General features: G+C 47.4%; 1 non-coding gene across 1 annotated transcript; it reads left to right on the top strand.

Moving 5' to 3' along the window:
* The first annotated feature begins 12,704 nt into the window (after positions 1-12,704).
* LOC116456485 (small nucleolar RNA SNORD112) lies at positions 12,705-12,781 on the top strand. Its single transcript, XR_004244708.1, has one exon. It is a non-coding gene; the product is annotated as a small nucleolar RNA SNORD112 (small nucleolar RNA).
* Positions 12,782-13,589: the final 808 nt, after the last annotated feature.

The raw sequence follows: 13,589 nt of genomic DNA, 5'->3' as shown, positions 1-13,589 counted from the left end.
TGCTCCATTTCCCCCTGGCACATGCACGTGGTCAATCCTCTTTTCCTGCTTTGGTCACCTGAGAATCACAGAGGTCACATCTCAGCACCATCCAAAGCCACCCCTGGCAGGCTCAGGGCTCTGCAGCAAGCCCAGCCGCCTTGGTTGTGGAGCGGGACTCTCTAGCAAAGATGCCTACTGTTTGAGCAGTGCAGTGGAAGAGGAGAAAACGGGCACTTGGCCACTGTCCCGTCAGTTGGGTCAGCAGCCCAAAATAGCTCTTATTTCCTTCCCCATGTTCAAAATAGAAATTTCAGGGGGTGTATACAGGTCTGGGTTCTTAATTTTTTTTTCCCATAAAGTTTATAACATACCTACTATGTGCTGGATAATTGCATATTTGTTACTTGATTCCAACTCTGACTTTTGGCCAATTGCTCTTTCTCGATTTGGTCTCCTTTCAATGCTATGTTCTCCCAAGCTCTGAGCTGTTGAGGAGATCTTCAAATAATCTCCTTCTCTTCCTATAATCTCCACTCTCCCAGGACTGCCCTCTTTGTGAGGCTTCTGGAACTTCACACATCTGGCCTCAATTTCACCAGTGCAAGCATGTCTGCACGCCTCTCCAGTCTTATCCTCCCAGGTCCCCTTCTTTACTCCAGTGGGTCTGGTCTCCTCATTCTAGCAAATATCTTTTTCTCTCTGTTGCTGGTTGAGCCCTCCCAACAGACGTGTATCTGGCAGAGTTGGGGCACTGAGCATGGGGGTGGGGGGGAGCATGTGACATCTTTGGAATCTGACGGTCTCAGAGTGGATTTTTGGAAATCTAGTGTTGGGTGGTTTTAGTGGGCTGAGACAGAATTGAAAGAGAATGTCTTGGTTGGGGTTATTGGCACATTTCTTCTCTGCTGGGGCAGAGCAGATTGAGCTTTGATTATCTGATAGATTAGCTGTAAAGTTACTGCTCTTTATAAATTTAACACCTTTTGTTACTTCTCAGTTTTCTTCTAAGCCACTGGACCCATCTGTAAAAACAAAAAAAACAAAAAAAAAAAAAAAAAAAACATGCGTTCCCCCTTACATGAAACTCATTGGCTAAAATCCAAGCTTTCCAACAGGATACAAAATTCAGATCTGCTGTTTCTCAAAATTAAGTACACCCTTGTTAGCATGACACTTAAATTTGATCATGCAGTCTCTCTGATTAAAGCCTTCCACTGTTTATTTACTGTCTGCAATATTAAATCCAAACCTTCTAGCATAAACATATCTGACATGTTAACTCACCAAAACTATTCTCTGGCTAAAATGTAAGGGCCTTAATATAATATAAAATTCTTATTTTGTCATTCCTCAAGGTAGAGATCACATTTTTTTAAAGCACAGTATACAAATTAGCATGGTATAAGAATTATAAGAATCGTCATCAGCATCATCGACACAGCACACTGCATAAATTAACTCATTTCCTCTCCATAAAAGTCCTCTGAGACATGCATTGTTACTGTAAAATTCCAAACCTCTAATATAAAATTCTAATTGAAATACAAAATTTCACTAAGTAATTCATCTGCAGACTTATCTATCAGGAATGAAAATCTCAGCATGTCTCTCACTTAAAACTCTTTGTAGGTGAACATTTAAATTTCTTAGCAAGATGATTTAAAAACTAGATTATGTACCCTCTTAATATAAAGTCTACACTCCTTAACATATTTACAAATTCGACCATGTGAATGATTAAATCCTTCAGTGTTCCTGCCTTCAGCTCAAAATCTAATATCCTCGGCATGTTAGAAAAATCTTAATACTTCTTAACATCAAAGTTTAAACTGTTAGCAAGATGAATAAAGGTCATCTCATAATTTCTCTATTTAACACATATAAAAATTCATTTTTATTGCCTTTAAAGTTTCCACCACTTAGCATAAAATAAAAATTTTCACCATGTAATTTACTTGCCAGCTGATTAATACGAACCCCCAAATCTCATCAGGTCACTCCTAAAACCCTTTATTGGCTTAATTCCAAACCTCTTCGCATGATACAAAATTCTGACCATGTCATTCCTCAAAATAAAAAGGTCACACTCCCTTGCAAGATACACGAATTTGCTCTTATAACTTCTGCTTAAAGCTTTATTCGATGTCTTAATTACCTATGAGATAAGGTCTAATTATTTTTTAGCATAGAACAATGCATTTTACTGTAAAATTTCTCTGACTACTCTACCCAAGACAAAATTTCTGCCATGTTACTGCCTTAAAAATCTCTTAATGGGCCAGGCATGGTGGCTCACAGCTGTAATCCCAGCACTTTGGGAGGCCAAGGCAGGTGGATCCCTTGAGGTCAAGGGTTCGAGGTCAGCCTGGACAACATGGTGAAATCCTGTCTCTACTAAAAATGCAAAAATTAGCCGGGAGTAGTGGTTCACGCCTGTAATCCTAGCTACTTGGAGGCTGAGGCAGGGGAATCGCTTGAACCTGGGAGGTTGCAGTGAGCCGAGATTGCGCCGCTGCACTCCAGCCTGGGCAACAGAGGGAGATTCCCTCTCAAAAAAAAAACAAAAAAACAAAAAAAGAACTCTTAATGGCTGAAGTCCAAATTCCTTAGCATGGCATAAAAATGTAATCCTGTCGTCCCTCAAAATAGTGTCCAAACTTCTTAGCATGCTATGTAAATTTAATCATATAACTTCTTTTTATAAAAACATGCTCTGTTTATAAATGACCCGTCTCCTCAGCATGGAGCCCCGCCTGGGTGCCCTTGTGCCCAGGGGATGCCTCTCCTCAGAAGTGGTCTGATGCTTATTCATTATCTGGTTCAGCAAATCCAGACACCTTAACTTAAAATATGTTTACAATCCAATTTCTCTGGAGACAAAACTCTCATCAATTTACTCCTTAAAACTCTTTACTGGCTGACATCCGAACGCCTCTGCATAAGATTTCAACAATGAGCTCAATGAGCTCATCCCCCACCCCTTCCAAACACAGCACTTGAATGCCTTCAACTCTCACGTAAAATCACATCTCCTTAGCATGTGAGCAAAATTTGATCATATCATCTTTATCATAGAGATCCTGTCTTTTAGCTTTGCCAAAATGCACTTGTTTGAGCATGTAACTTCTCAACTTAAAACTTCTCGAAGTTTCTTCATTGCCTGTAACATAAAGTCCCAACTACTTAACACAAAATGCAACATTTTACCATGTGATTTCTCTCAGGATGATCTATTAAAAAACCCCAAATCGCATCCTGTTCTTGCTTTAAGCCCTTTATTGGCTTGAATCCAAAGTTATTAACATGATATAAAAATTTGATCATGTCATCCCTTAAAGGAAAATTCACACTTCCTAGGACAATATATAAAATTTGACCTTATAACTCCTCTTTAAAATCTTACAGTGTCTCTTAATTGTAAATGGAAGAAAAGTCAAAATTCTTAGCATAAAATGTGAATTTTATTTTGTAATTCACTGCATACTATTTATCATACGCAAAAAACCCACCAGGCCACTGTTAGAAAGTTTTATTGGCTAAATCAAATTCCTAGGTGTATGCAAAAGTCTAATCATGTTGGAGCCTCAAAATAAATTCCAGATTTCTTTTCATATTCGCAATATCGATCATTTAACTCCTCTGATAAAATTCTTTCAACTTTGGTGTCAACATTAATCACAGCTCCTAGGCAAGCTCTGCAGGTTGAAATTGGCACTCCCCCAAGACAGAAAGTCAAAATGTTTGCGCATGATTGTTAAATTGGTGGCCGTTACTTTTCTTTTACAATTTCCAGTGTTTCCTTGTTGCTTGTAATGTGAATCCCAAAGCTGTTACCGGTAAAATATATTTTATCATGTTTTTCTGCATACTTATCTCCCACAAGCAAGAATCTCATCATCACATTTCTTAAAACCCTTTGGCAAAAATCCAGACTCCTTAGCATGATATAAAACTTTGATCCTGCCATCCCTCAAAACAAAGTCCAGATTTCTTCCCAGGAAACTCAAATTATGAAGCTCTTGCTTAAAATCTCAACGTGTTTTCATCACTACAAAAAGCCTCACCATCTTAGCAAGGCACCCACTTTTAATCATGGCACTCCCAGCTTCAAACCTGTCAAATTTCATGTCCTCAACATAAAATCTAAATGCCTGAGCATGAAATGAAAATTGGACCAATTATTTCTTACATTGAAAATCTTTAGATTGCTCTTCTCTACTTAAACTATAAACCTGAAGTTCTTTTCGCATGAAACCAGAGCTTTTCACCATCTACAGTTTCCAGCTTCCATTTCCTGTTCCTCATGCTTCTCTCTGAAAAGACTGAGTTTCCCATTCTCCAGCCTCCAAATGCATTTAGATTTTATTGTCCCCAAATGTTTCTTTTGTTTTTTTTTTTGGTTTCACCAAGTCCCTCTGCCCATCGTTCATTAATTCATACAGCAGCATGTCCTGATTCTTTTTCTGGGCCAGGCACGGTGCTCGATCCCCGATGGAAGGAAATGGAGGCAGACCCACCTTGCAGGTCATCACCAGGAAGGAGATGAGACTCATGTCCTGGAGACGAATACCCCACTGGAGGTGAGCGAGGGGCCTTGGAAGCAGGGCCGAGGGGGTTCCCTCCACACCTGCTGAGCATCTGCCTCTCTGGGAGGGCTTTGGGCACTGTCGGGGCCTGTCGGGCCTCTAAATTCTGGCTTTAGATGGGCGCTCTGGGATTCCCATCTGGCTTCACCTGCCTACCAGCTGGCCTGCCAAAGCCTGGGCCCTGCCTCTTCTCTGCGCTTTGCAGAAATCATATTCTCAGTCCTTCAAATGTGGCTCAATACATGTTGTTCTCAAATCTCATGACAGTTTCTTTAAGAAATATCTACTGATTTGAAAATTCCTACCTTATTTAAACAACAACAACAAAAAGAAGCCCAGAATTTAATGCACCTGAATTGGGGTCAGAGCTGCCTTTGAGGTTTTCGAGTGGGACCCTCTTCCCCCCAACACTCAGAGACAGACGCCCCAGCCTCACCACCTTCAGTGCCCAGAGCCTCGGTCGGGTCAGCTCCTTGCTTGCCTCTGAGCCAGTGGCCCATTGGGTCAGGGCTGCCAACGTGTGTCTATGAAGGGTTGGGTGTGGGGGGGCCCTGGGGGGGGGGACAAATCCCTCAGCAAATACCTCTCTCTGTCAGCTCGCCTGTACAGTAAAGGAAATCTGATTTTAAAAATAGAGCTTGGAAGAGGAGATGAGAGGATATTTAGGAGCAGAGTTGAGCCTGGGGTGGGGGGCTGGGGTGGAGGAATTAGGGGAGAGGTGAGGACAGGGGAGGAGGGTGGGAGGCTGGGGGGCTGAGGAGGAAGGTGAAGCTGGTGAGGAGCGGGGAGGCTGTGAGGATGGAAAGGGGAGTAAGGGAGAGGTGGGTTCTCTGGAATGCTGGCCGTGCCCCCTCTCCTGGCCTCCGGAAACTAGCCCAGTCACACCTGGGGCCCCTGGCTCTCTGGGCTGTCAGGATGGGTGTCAGGTGAAGATCCCTGCCCATCTTGGCCTCCTTGTAGGTGGTGCTCAGAGCTCCTTGGGTTTGAGGGACATAGCTACTGGGTCTTAGGGGTGAAGTGGCCTCAAAATGAATATCCCCAGCAGCTCCCTCTGCTGCCTGGCCTGCTCTGGCCTCCTGTGGATGGAAGGCGTAGCGTCATAGTGAGGGTGGGCATGCAAGGACCCTGGGAGGGTTTGTTATTATTTATTGATTATTATTATTTATTTTGTTGAACTCATGTCAAGGTTAAGATGTGTCCATGGCAGCTTAAGGCTTGGAAGTCTTCCTGGTTTCCCTGGTATGAACAAGTGTCAAGGACGGCTCACTCGGTGGGAGTGGGTGAGGAGGCTGGTGAGATTCCTGGGGGCTTCCTGAGGGCCTCATGAGGAGCTTGCTTTGGGTCCCGGGGATCCCAGTGGACTGTGGAGTCTGCAGGGGCTGCTGGGCTGGCATAGCTTATGTTGGGGTCCCTCCCCCCGGGACCCTTCAATCTTGCACACCCCTGACTTGTGGCTAAAGACGACTTGAGCCTTACATGGTGGGAGGCTGTTGGCATCTCAGCCCAGGGCAGCCCAGTCTCGGACATTCCCTCTCTTCCCCTGTGGTCGGGACCGAGGTCCTTGAATGCCAGGCCCCATGGGCCTGGGACTTCATCATAGTGATGGGGAAACTGAGTCTTTGGAAGGAGGAACAGGGAGTTACAGTAGAGCTAGGCTGTCCCCAGGGCGTGTCTAAATCCCAAACCACCCAGCAGGGTGGGGGTCTTCTGTAGAGGGACCCCCAGCCCCTCACCTTGCTAAGCCACTGAGGTGACAGGGAGTGCCTGGGTCCAGCAGCGCTCCTGCTGCTGTGTCCCTGCCCCCTCCATGCTTGACTGGCAGCTCCAGGGGGCAGCTGGATCACTCTGCCCAGAATAACCCTGGGAAGGGGCGTGAGCCGCCTGCGGGAGGGGCTGTGTGAGGGGTCACGGGTGAGCTTGTCCTTCTTGTCTTGCCCAAATCAGCGGGGCCAATCAGCTGCTCCTGAGGCTGATCTTGCCTTTCAAGGCAAGTGGACAGGGACAGGCCTGCACCAGCCTCCTAGCCTAGACGGGCACTGACTGTCAACATGACCTTCCTCTCCCAGGTCCTCAGTTTCCCCATGTCTGCAGGGAGGGTTTGGGTGGTGGTCTTCTCACTGTGTCCTGTAGCTCTGGGGTTCCTGAGAGGTGACTGCGGGGGGCCCTGGGAAACAGTAATGAGAGGAGGTGGCTGGCCCAACAGGTGGAGCTCAGGGACACCCATTGCTGCCTTAGTTCCACCAGCTGCTCCTATAAATTGGGGTCATCATATTGTTTCCTTTAAACAGAGGATGCCAGATCTGAGCAATGGTTGAAAGCACAGACTATGTGGTCTCTTCTAACGGCTTGTCTTGATTTTCCAACCTTGGCTGGGAGGGGTGTAAGAGTGGAACCTGCTCATCTCTGGTGGGCTCTCTACTCTCACCCAGTGGGCTGCGTGGACAAGCCCAGGTGGCTGCAGGCCTAGGAGTGGAGCTGTTCTTAGAGTAGGAAGGTGAAGACTTTGGGGTAAACAAGGAGGGCCCCACCTCAGGGCCTGGTGGAACTAGAATGAGGGCAGGAGGCAGACGAGAGGCTGGCTAACCTTGCAGAACCTCAGTTTCTCAACCTTGCAGAACCTCAGTTTCTAAAGGGACGATTAGAAAGGTAGGAGCACCTCCTTCCCAGGGACGATGGGTGTGTGAAGCCCTTTGTAAACTGTAAAGGCTATGGACGAGTCAGGGATAGCTACTGTCGTTAGGATTCTTACGACTATTACTTCCAGAACACCCACTGTAATTGTAACGGTCAAGATTTGGACAGCATTTCATGCATGGTGTCAACTTTAATTTTCCCATTAACCCCACAAGGGGATGACGCCCTGCTTGGAGAGAGAGTAAACTGGAGTCCAGAGGGGTGAAGCGGCTCTGGAGCCATAATTATCAGCGACAACGGTGCACAGACCCAGGGCACAGGACCTTCCCCCGGAGGGGCAGGCTGATGACTGGAGTTGGTGAGGGGTACGTGCAGAAGATGGAATGTGACCCAGAAAGGGACGATTAGAATGTATTCATTAAATACATTCTAATGAGTCTCTGAGTACCTGCTCTGTGTCAGGCACGATTCTAGCCACTCACCCCTAGAACTGACTTTGCTCCTAACGAGTTGGGGGATGTGCTGCCGTCTCACAGAGTTAAACTGGGATTCAGAGGGCGAGGTGCTGGCACAAGGCCCCCGAGAGACAGAGGCAGGGTTTAAAGCCAGGTTTCCCCTGTCTCCCCTGGTAGACGGTGAGGGCAGGAGCAGATGCCCAGAGTGGGGTTGGCAGTTGCCATTTGGGGACCTGTCGGGACCTTCAGGGCAAGAGATGCCATCTTCATTCCATGGTGTTGATACTGCCAGCCTCGTGGCCTGAGGGGCATCCAGACCACAAGAGTGGGGGTCTCAGTGTCTGCCTCCATCTCCCCTAAAGGTGCTTGCTGTCATTCCCAACTCATTCTAGCTTATTTGGTGTTGGAGGAGGGACAGGACAGCTGTCCCAGAACCTGCTAATTATAGCTGCTCAAGTATTTGAATAGAGGCCTTGAGTACCCACCACCATGTCATGGCTTTTTCTTACAGACAAATGAACCCTTGAATCCTTGTCCTGAGTGCCAGCCCATCCCATTCACTGCCCCACCTCCCCTACCGGCCCACCCGATCCCTGGGGGAGGTCGACATGGGTCCTCTGCCGCACATCTTACCTTGGCTTCAAGCGTTCAAGTGGATCTCCTCCCGTCCTGTGCCACTCGATCCTCGCTGCTTGCTAAAAAGTTATTGAATACATTTGTTTCTTTCATTATGAAAGTCCAGTCTTTTTGACACACATACATTTTCTACAGTAGCAACCACAGTGCACACCTGTGAGCAGAAAGCTGCTCTGCTTGTGTGCCTTTCTGTTGTGAGCTTCTTTCTTCCATGTGGCTACGTTAGGGACCTCCATGATGCTTCCCGAGTGCTTACTATGTGCCAAGCGCTGTTTTCAGCATTTTACAGGTTTTCACTCTTTCAATCCTTCTAAGAAGCTGCGAGGGCCTTCCTTTTATTATCCCCATTTTTCAGAAGAGGAATCCGAGGCCCTGGAACATACATCCACCCACCCACCCGGGCCCACGCTCACTTTAATAACCCGGGCTGGGCAAGGACTAAGTCCAGCCAGAGCGTCAGCCTTGCTGGCGTCCTCACTGGCCATGGCCCTGCAGCCTTGCTCTTCAGCTCCTGGAAGCCTCCTGCCCTTGGTGGACACCCATTTTGCTCTCTAGCAAATGGATAGAAAAGTTTATGTGAGTCTGGCTGGGCGGGGTGGCTCACACCTGTAATGCAGCTCGTTGGGTGGCTGAGGCAGGCAGAGCATTTCAGGTCAGGAGTTCGAGACCAGCCTGGCTGACACGATGAAACCTTGTCTCTACTAAAAATACAAAAATTAGCTGGGTGTGGTGGCGTGCGCCTGTAATCCCAGCTACTCGGGAGGCTGAGGTAGGAGAATTACTTGAATCTGAGAGATGGAGGCTGCAGTGAGCCGAGATCATGCCACTGCACTCCAACCTGGGCGACAGAGTGAAACTCCGTCTCAAAAAAAAAAAAAAAGAAAAGAAAAAAATGTGTATTTGAGTCTGGGCCCCGGCCTCTGTTGGACTCTGAGTAAATCTTAATTTAGCACCCTGAGCTGCAACTCCTTCCTCCTGACCCCGCCACCTGCACGTGCCATTCTAAGTGGCTGCGCCCCAGGCTGCTCATCCCTTCCACCCTGGGTCCCCATACACAGCGACCCCATGGGGTTTTTGTCCTGCTCCTTCATATTAACCTGCACTGGTGACTCCTTTGTCCCATCTTCCCTCGGCACACAGTAGGGCTGCTGGCAGCAGGTGAGACCCGGGGCAAGGGCTCAGAAAGGCAAGATGCCATTTGGCTATGCCACCGAGTGAGCAGTTTCTCTTCTTGCTCTCCCAGGTGGCGTGAAGGGGAGATGGCTGCTTTCTCCTGGGAAGGGAGCAGATGCCTGGCCCAGGACCAAATCAAAAGGTCTGAAAAATGATATTCTTTGTCCTAATGTGTAAATTTTGACAATTTGCAAATTTGTAGATTCTTTAGAATGGAACTAACTCAAGCCCTTCATTCTGCAGCTGAGGCTCACTGCCCCCAGTGGGCAGTGGGACCAGGGGTTTCTGAGGCCAGGGCATGGCCCAGCCCTGCTGCTCCCAAGATGGCACCTGGCTTGGAGGGGTGAGGGGCCCTGCTAGTCTGACTTGAAGAAGACCAGCCTTCCACACTCGCTTGGTGCCCTGACAGGTATGTGTGCTCTTCTCTCTTCCACCCAACAGCTCCTTTTGGGAGACGGGGTCTGAGAGGAGTCAGGGTCATATAACCTTAACACAATATATTATCCAAAAATCCACTAACCCTGTTACTCTTGTCTGTCTGCTATGTGAAACCAAGGGCGGTGTTAAAGTTTATCACCATGATACACAGATGTGCGTGGGGACATCTGGGATGGGGCTCAGGGGTCTACCTGGGGGTCAGAGAGGGCAGGATCTGCTTAGGGGAGATGGATGACTGTGGGGGTCAGACAGGGCAGGGTCTGCTTAGGGGAGATGGATGACTGTGGACATGTGGCTATAAATCATCCTCCCCATCTTACATAGGATGGGGATGCAACTTTCAAGAGTTGCCTTGATTGATACCTTAAAGGAAATAAAACATAAAATGCTTGGCACATAGTAGATGCTCAACACATGTAGAAAAGGCACTTATTTTAGGTGGATCTGCCCCCAAATGGCCCTTTTGCAAGCCTTTCTCATTTTTTGGAATCTAAAGGGGAGATGTGGGGAGCAGGGTTGGGGTGGAGGGGAAAGGGCGAGGTTGCAGAGGGCATTTTCTTGAGGCAATGGCATATCTTTCATTGGTACTGGCTGGGTTTTTGCGGACTTTGAGAGGAGTGGAGTGTCTCCAAGTGGGGCTACCCTAGCCTGCAGGTTGGATGCAGGTAACCTCAGTCTGGGTTACCTGCATATATTTACCATAAAAATATTTCATATTTGCTGGGTGTGGTGGCTCATGCTTATAATCCCAGCACTTTGGGAGGCCGAGGCGGGTGGATCACCTGAGGTCAGGAGTTTGAGACCAGCCTGGCCAACATGGTGAAACCCTGTCTCTACAAAAATGCAAAAAATTAGCTGGGCGTGGTGGCGCATGCCTGTAGTTCCAGCTACTCAGGAGACTGAGGCATGAGAATTGCTTGAACCTGGGAGGCAGAAGTTGCAGTTAGCCGAGATTGCGCCCTTGCACTCCAGCCTGGGTGACAGAGCAAGACTCCGTCTCAAAAAAAATAAAAATTGCGAAACTATGGCAATTACCTCAAGGTTTTCACAGGATCCAAACTCAGTCCAGGCTAAAATGCTGTGTAATAAATAGTGGAGGCTCACGTGCGGAAAGGCGATTAAGAGCGAGGCACCCAGGCCGAGGGCTGCTTAACCTGTCTCAGATTTCTTCCGCACAAAGTCATGGTTGAAAATAGGTCTCTGCCTGGCAGAGGGGAAAGAAGTTCTCGAAGGCCTCTGTCTGCATTAGCTTGGTGAGAGGGGAGACATTTAACCAATTAACCAATTAGTGATCTGTGCAGATGGAGACTGAGCAGGACGAGGGTGCCACCTGACTGGGTGTAAAGTGGGCTTAGTTTTGTCTTCTTGGTGTCTGGGAGCCTCAGTGCCTTTCTATGTAGATGGAAGTATGCTTGTCACATCCTTGTCACACGAGTAACCCTGTGCCTGTTTGAGGATTCTGAGAGCCTGTGACGGCTGCAGGGGGCCCTGAAGCTTAGTGTGCAAGCAGGAGCTGGGGACAGAGGGTCTTCTGACGGGAGTCGGGGTGCCTCCCCTGGATGTGGGGGTGGGCTAGGGTGGGCAAAGGTTGCTTCCCGTTCTCCTGCAGCTGACAGTTAGAAATGCCAGTGCCGTTTAGCCACAGTCCTTTTGGGTTAGAGTCGGGAAGAAACATGGCAGTTGTGTGTTTTGTACAGGAATCAAGCTGTCAGGGGGCGCAGTGAGGCCCCAGTTCCTTACCAGCAAGCCTGCTCAGCTGCGAACGTGAGCCGCCGGGCTGCAGCTCTCTAGAGGTCCGTGTCCCCACCGCCTGGCCCCATCTCATGACACATTCCCCCGAGGTCGCATTCCACTTGGCTAATCTCCAAGAACACCGGCCAGGGCATTGGCTTTCGGGTCCTCTTAAAGACCAAAAAGTAAAGCGCTCCCCTGTGGGTGCTGGACAGCTTGGGAGGGATTTGGGGCTGTGGGTGGTGAAATCACAGCCCTGGGCACACACCTGCCGGCCCCATGTCACTGACAGGCTGCTCGGAGGCTTGGGGCTCCAGTGAGAGCATATAAATATTGTTTTAAAAATATATTTGCAACAAAATAAATCCCCCGTGTCTGCAGAACTTGCTCTGGGCATGTACCCACTCCCAATCCATCAAGAAACATGCCCTTTGCTTTGTATTTGTAAAAACAGAAACAAAAACAAAAACAACCCACAAGCGAACAAACAAATTAAATCCCCCCTCACACAAAATGTTTATTCTAATTATGCAAGAAATGGATTGATAATTAATACACGCATTAGTAAAAATCAAACATGGCAGATAAAGCCATTTTTAATGCCTCCCTCACTCCCTCCCCACCACCCCCTAGCAAATTAACTGCTCTTCTCAGTTTCGGGCGTCTGGTTCCAGATATTTTTTTCTGTGCATTTGCATATGTAGATAAATATACCTCTAAAATCTACGACTTTGTTTATTTCTTATGTAAACTATATCATAGTGTACATTTCCTTTCGCAGCAGCTTGTGTTTCTTCCTTCAAGAGTCTGCTTAGAGATAATAAAGATCAACACTATTCCTTATAATGACACCTCAGTATCCTGCGAGCTGTACACACCAGAGTTTATTTAATCACCTTGCTGCTGGCATGAAAGCCTCAGGTCCTTTACCCTGGTAGGGGTGAATTGTGGCAGCAGGTGTAAGTAATTGCTGAGATTTGGGTTTGGGGAGTGGGCTCATGAGTGTTTATGACATTATTATAAATGAATATATGAGTGCATAAATTAGCAAAATAAAAGGGGGCTTTTCTGGACCAATGATGAGACAGTGTTTATGAACAAAAGATCATGATTAATCCAGTTCTGCACAAAATACTGAGGTCCATTAGAAGACCATAGGTCTTGGCTGTTTCATTCCTTTTAAGAGCTATTTAATATTCCACGGTATGTATGCACCATTGTTGATTACACTCTTTTCTACTGTTGAAAATCCCAGCTGAAGGTGCTCTGGGGGAGGAGAAGCTTTGGTCACAGTCCTAGCCATCAGGGTGGGTCACAGATTCATAGGTGTTCATTAAATTATTTTTTTAAAAAAGAATACATAAAAATGGTGCTTAATGCAGATCAGCGAGGAAGCGTGTCACAAATCGAGGTTTTAATTAATACGATTCTGCTCAACTAATGCCCGATAAAAAAGATCTAAGCTGTTTCCATTTTTTGTTGCTGTTACCAATGACACTGCAGTGAGCATTCTTGCAGCTAAATCTGTAAACACATCCTCGACTGTTCCTTTTCCCCAGCTTCTTAGAGATGGGGTGGTGGGTTAAATTGTTTGCAAAAGTTTATTTTCATTGAGTGATCTTTCTAAAATGGCATTTTGACCTTATTACTGTCTTGCTTTAAAGCCTCCATCTGACTTCCTGGAGCTTCCGGGACGGGGTCCAAAAAATAAGGCCTTATCCTGGCATGGAAGACCCTTTAGGGTCTGTCGTGGAACTCGCCAGCCTCAGCCCCTCCCCACTGGTGTTTCCCTGCTAGGCGCACCTCACCCCCACGGGGCTACCTGTTCCTCTCAGCGGGCTCCCTGCTTCTTACGCTTCGCGTGGCCGTGCCTTTTCAGCCAGCTTCTCCCCCTCCTTAAAGAGCAGGCTTGAAATATCGCTGTTGGGGAGCCCAAAGTTAGATGTGCCCCAAA

This window comes from Hylobates moloch, unplaced genomic scaffold, assembly GCF_009828535.3.
Source record: "Hylobates moloch isolate HMO894 unplaced genomic scaffold, HMol_V3 SCAFFOLD_16, whole genome shotgun sequence".
NCBI classification, from domain to species: domain Eukaryota; kingdom Metazoa; phylum Chordata; class Mammalia; order Primates; family Hylobatidae; genus Hylobates; species Hylobates moloch.
This window is presented reverse-complemented; position numbering and strand designations above follow the sequence as displayed.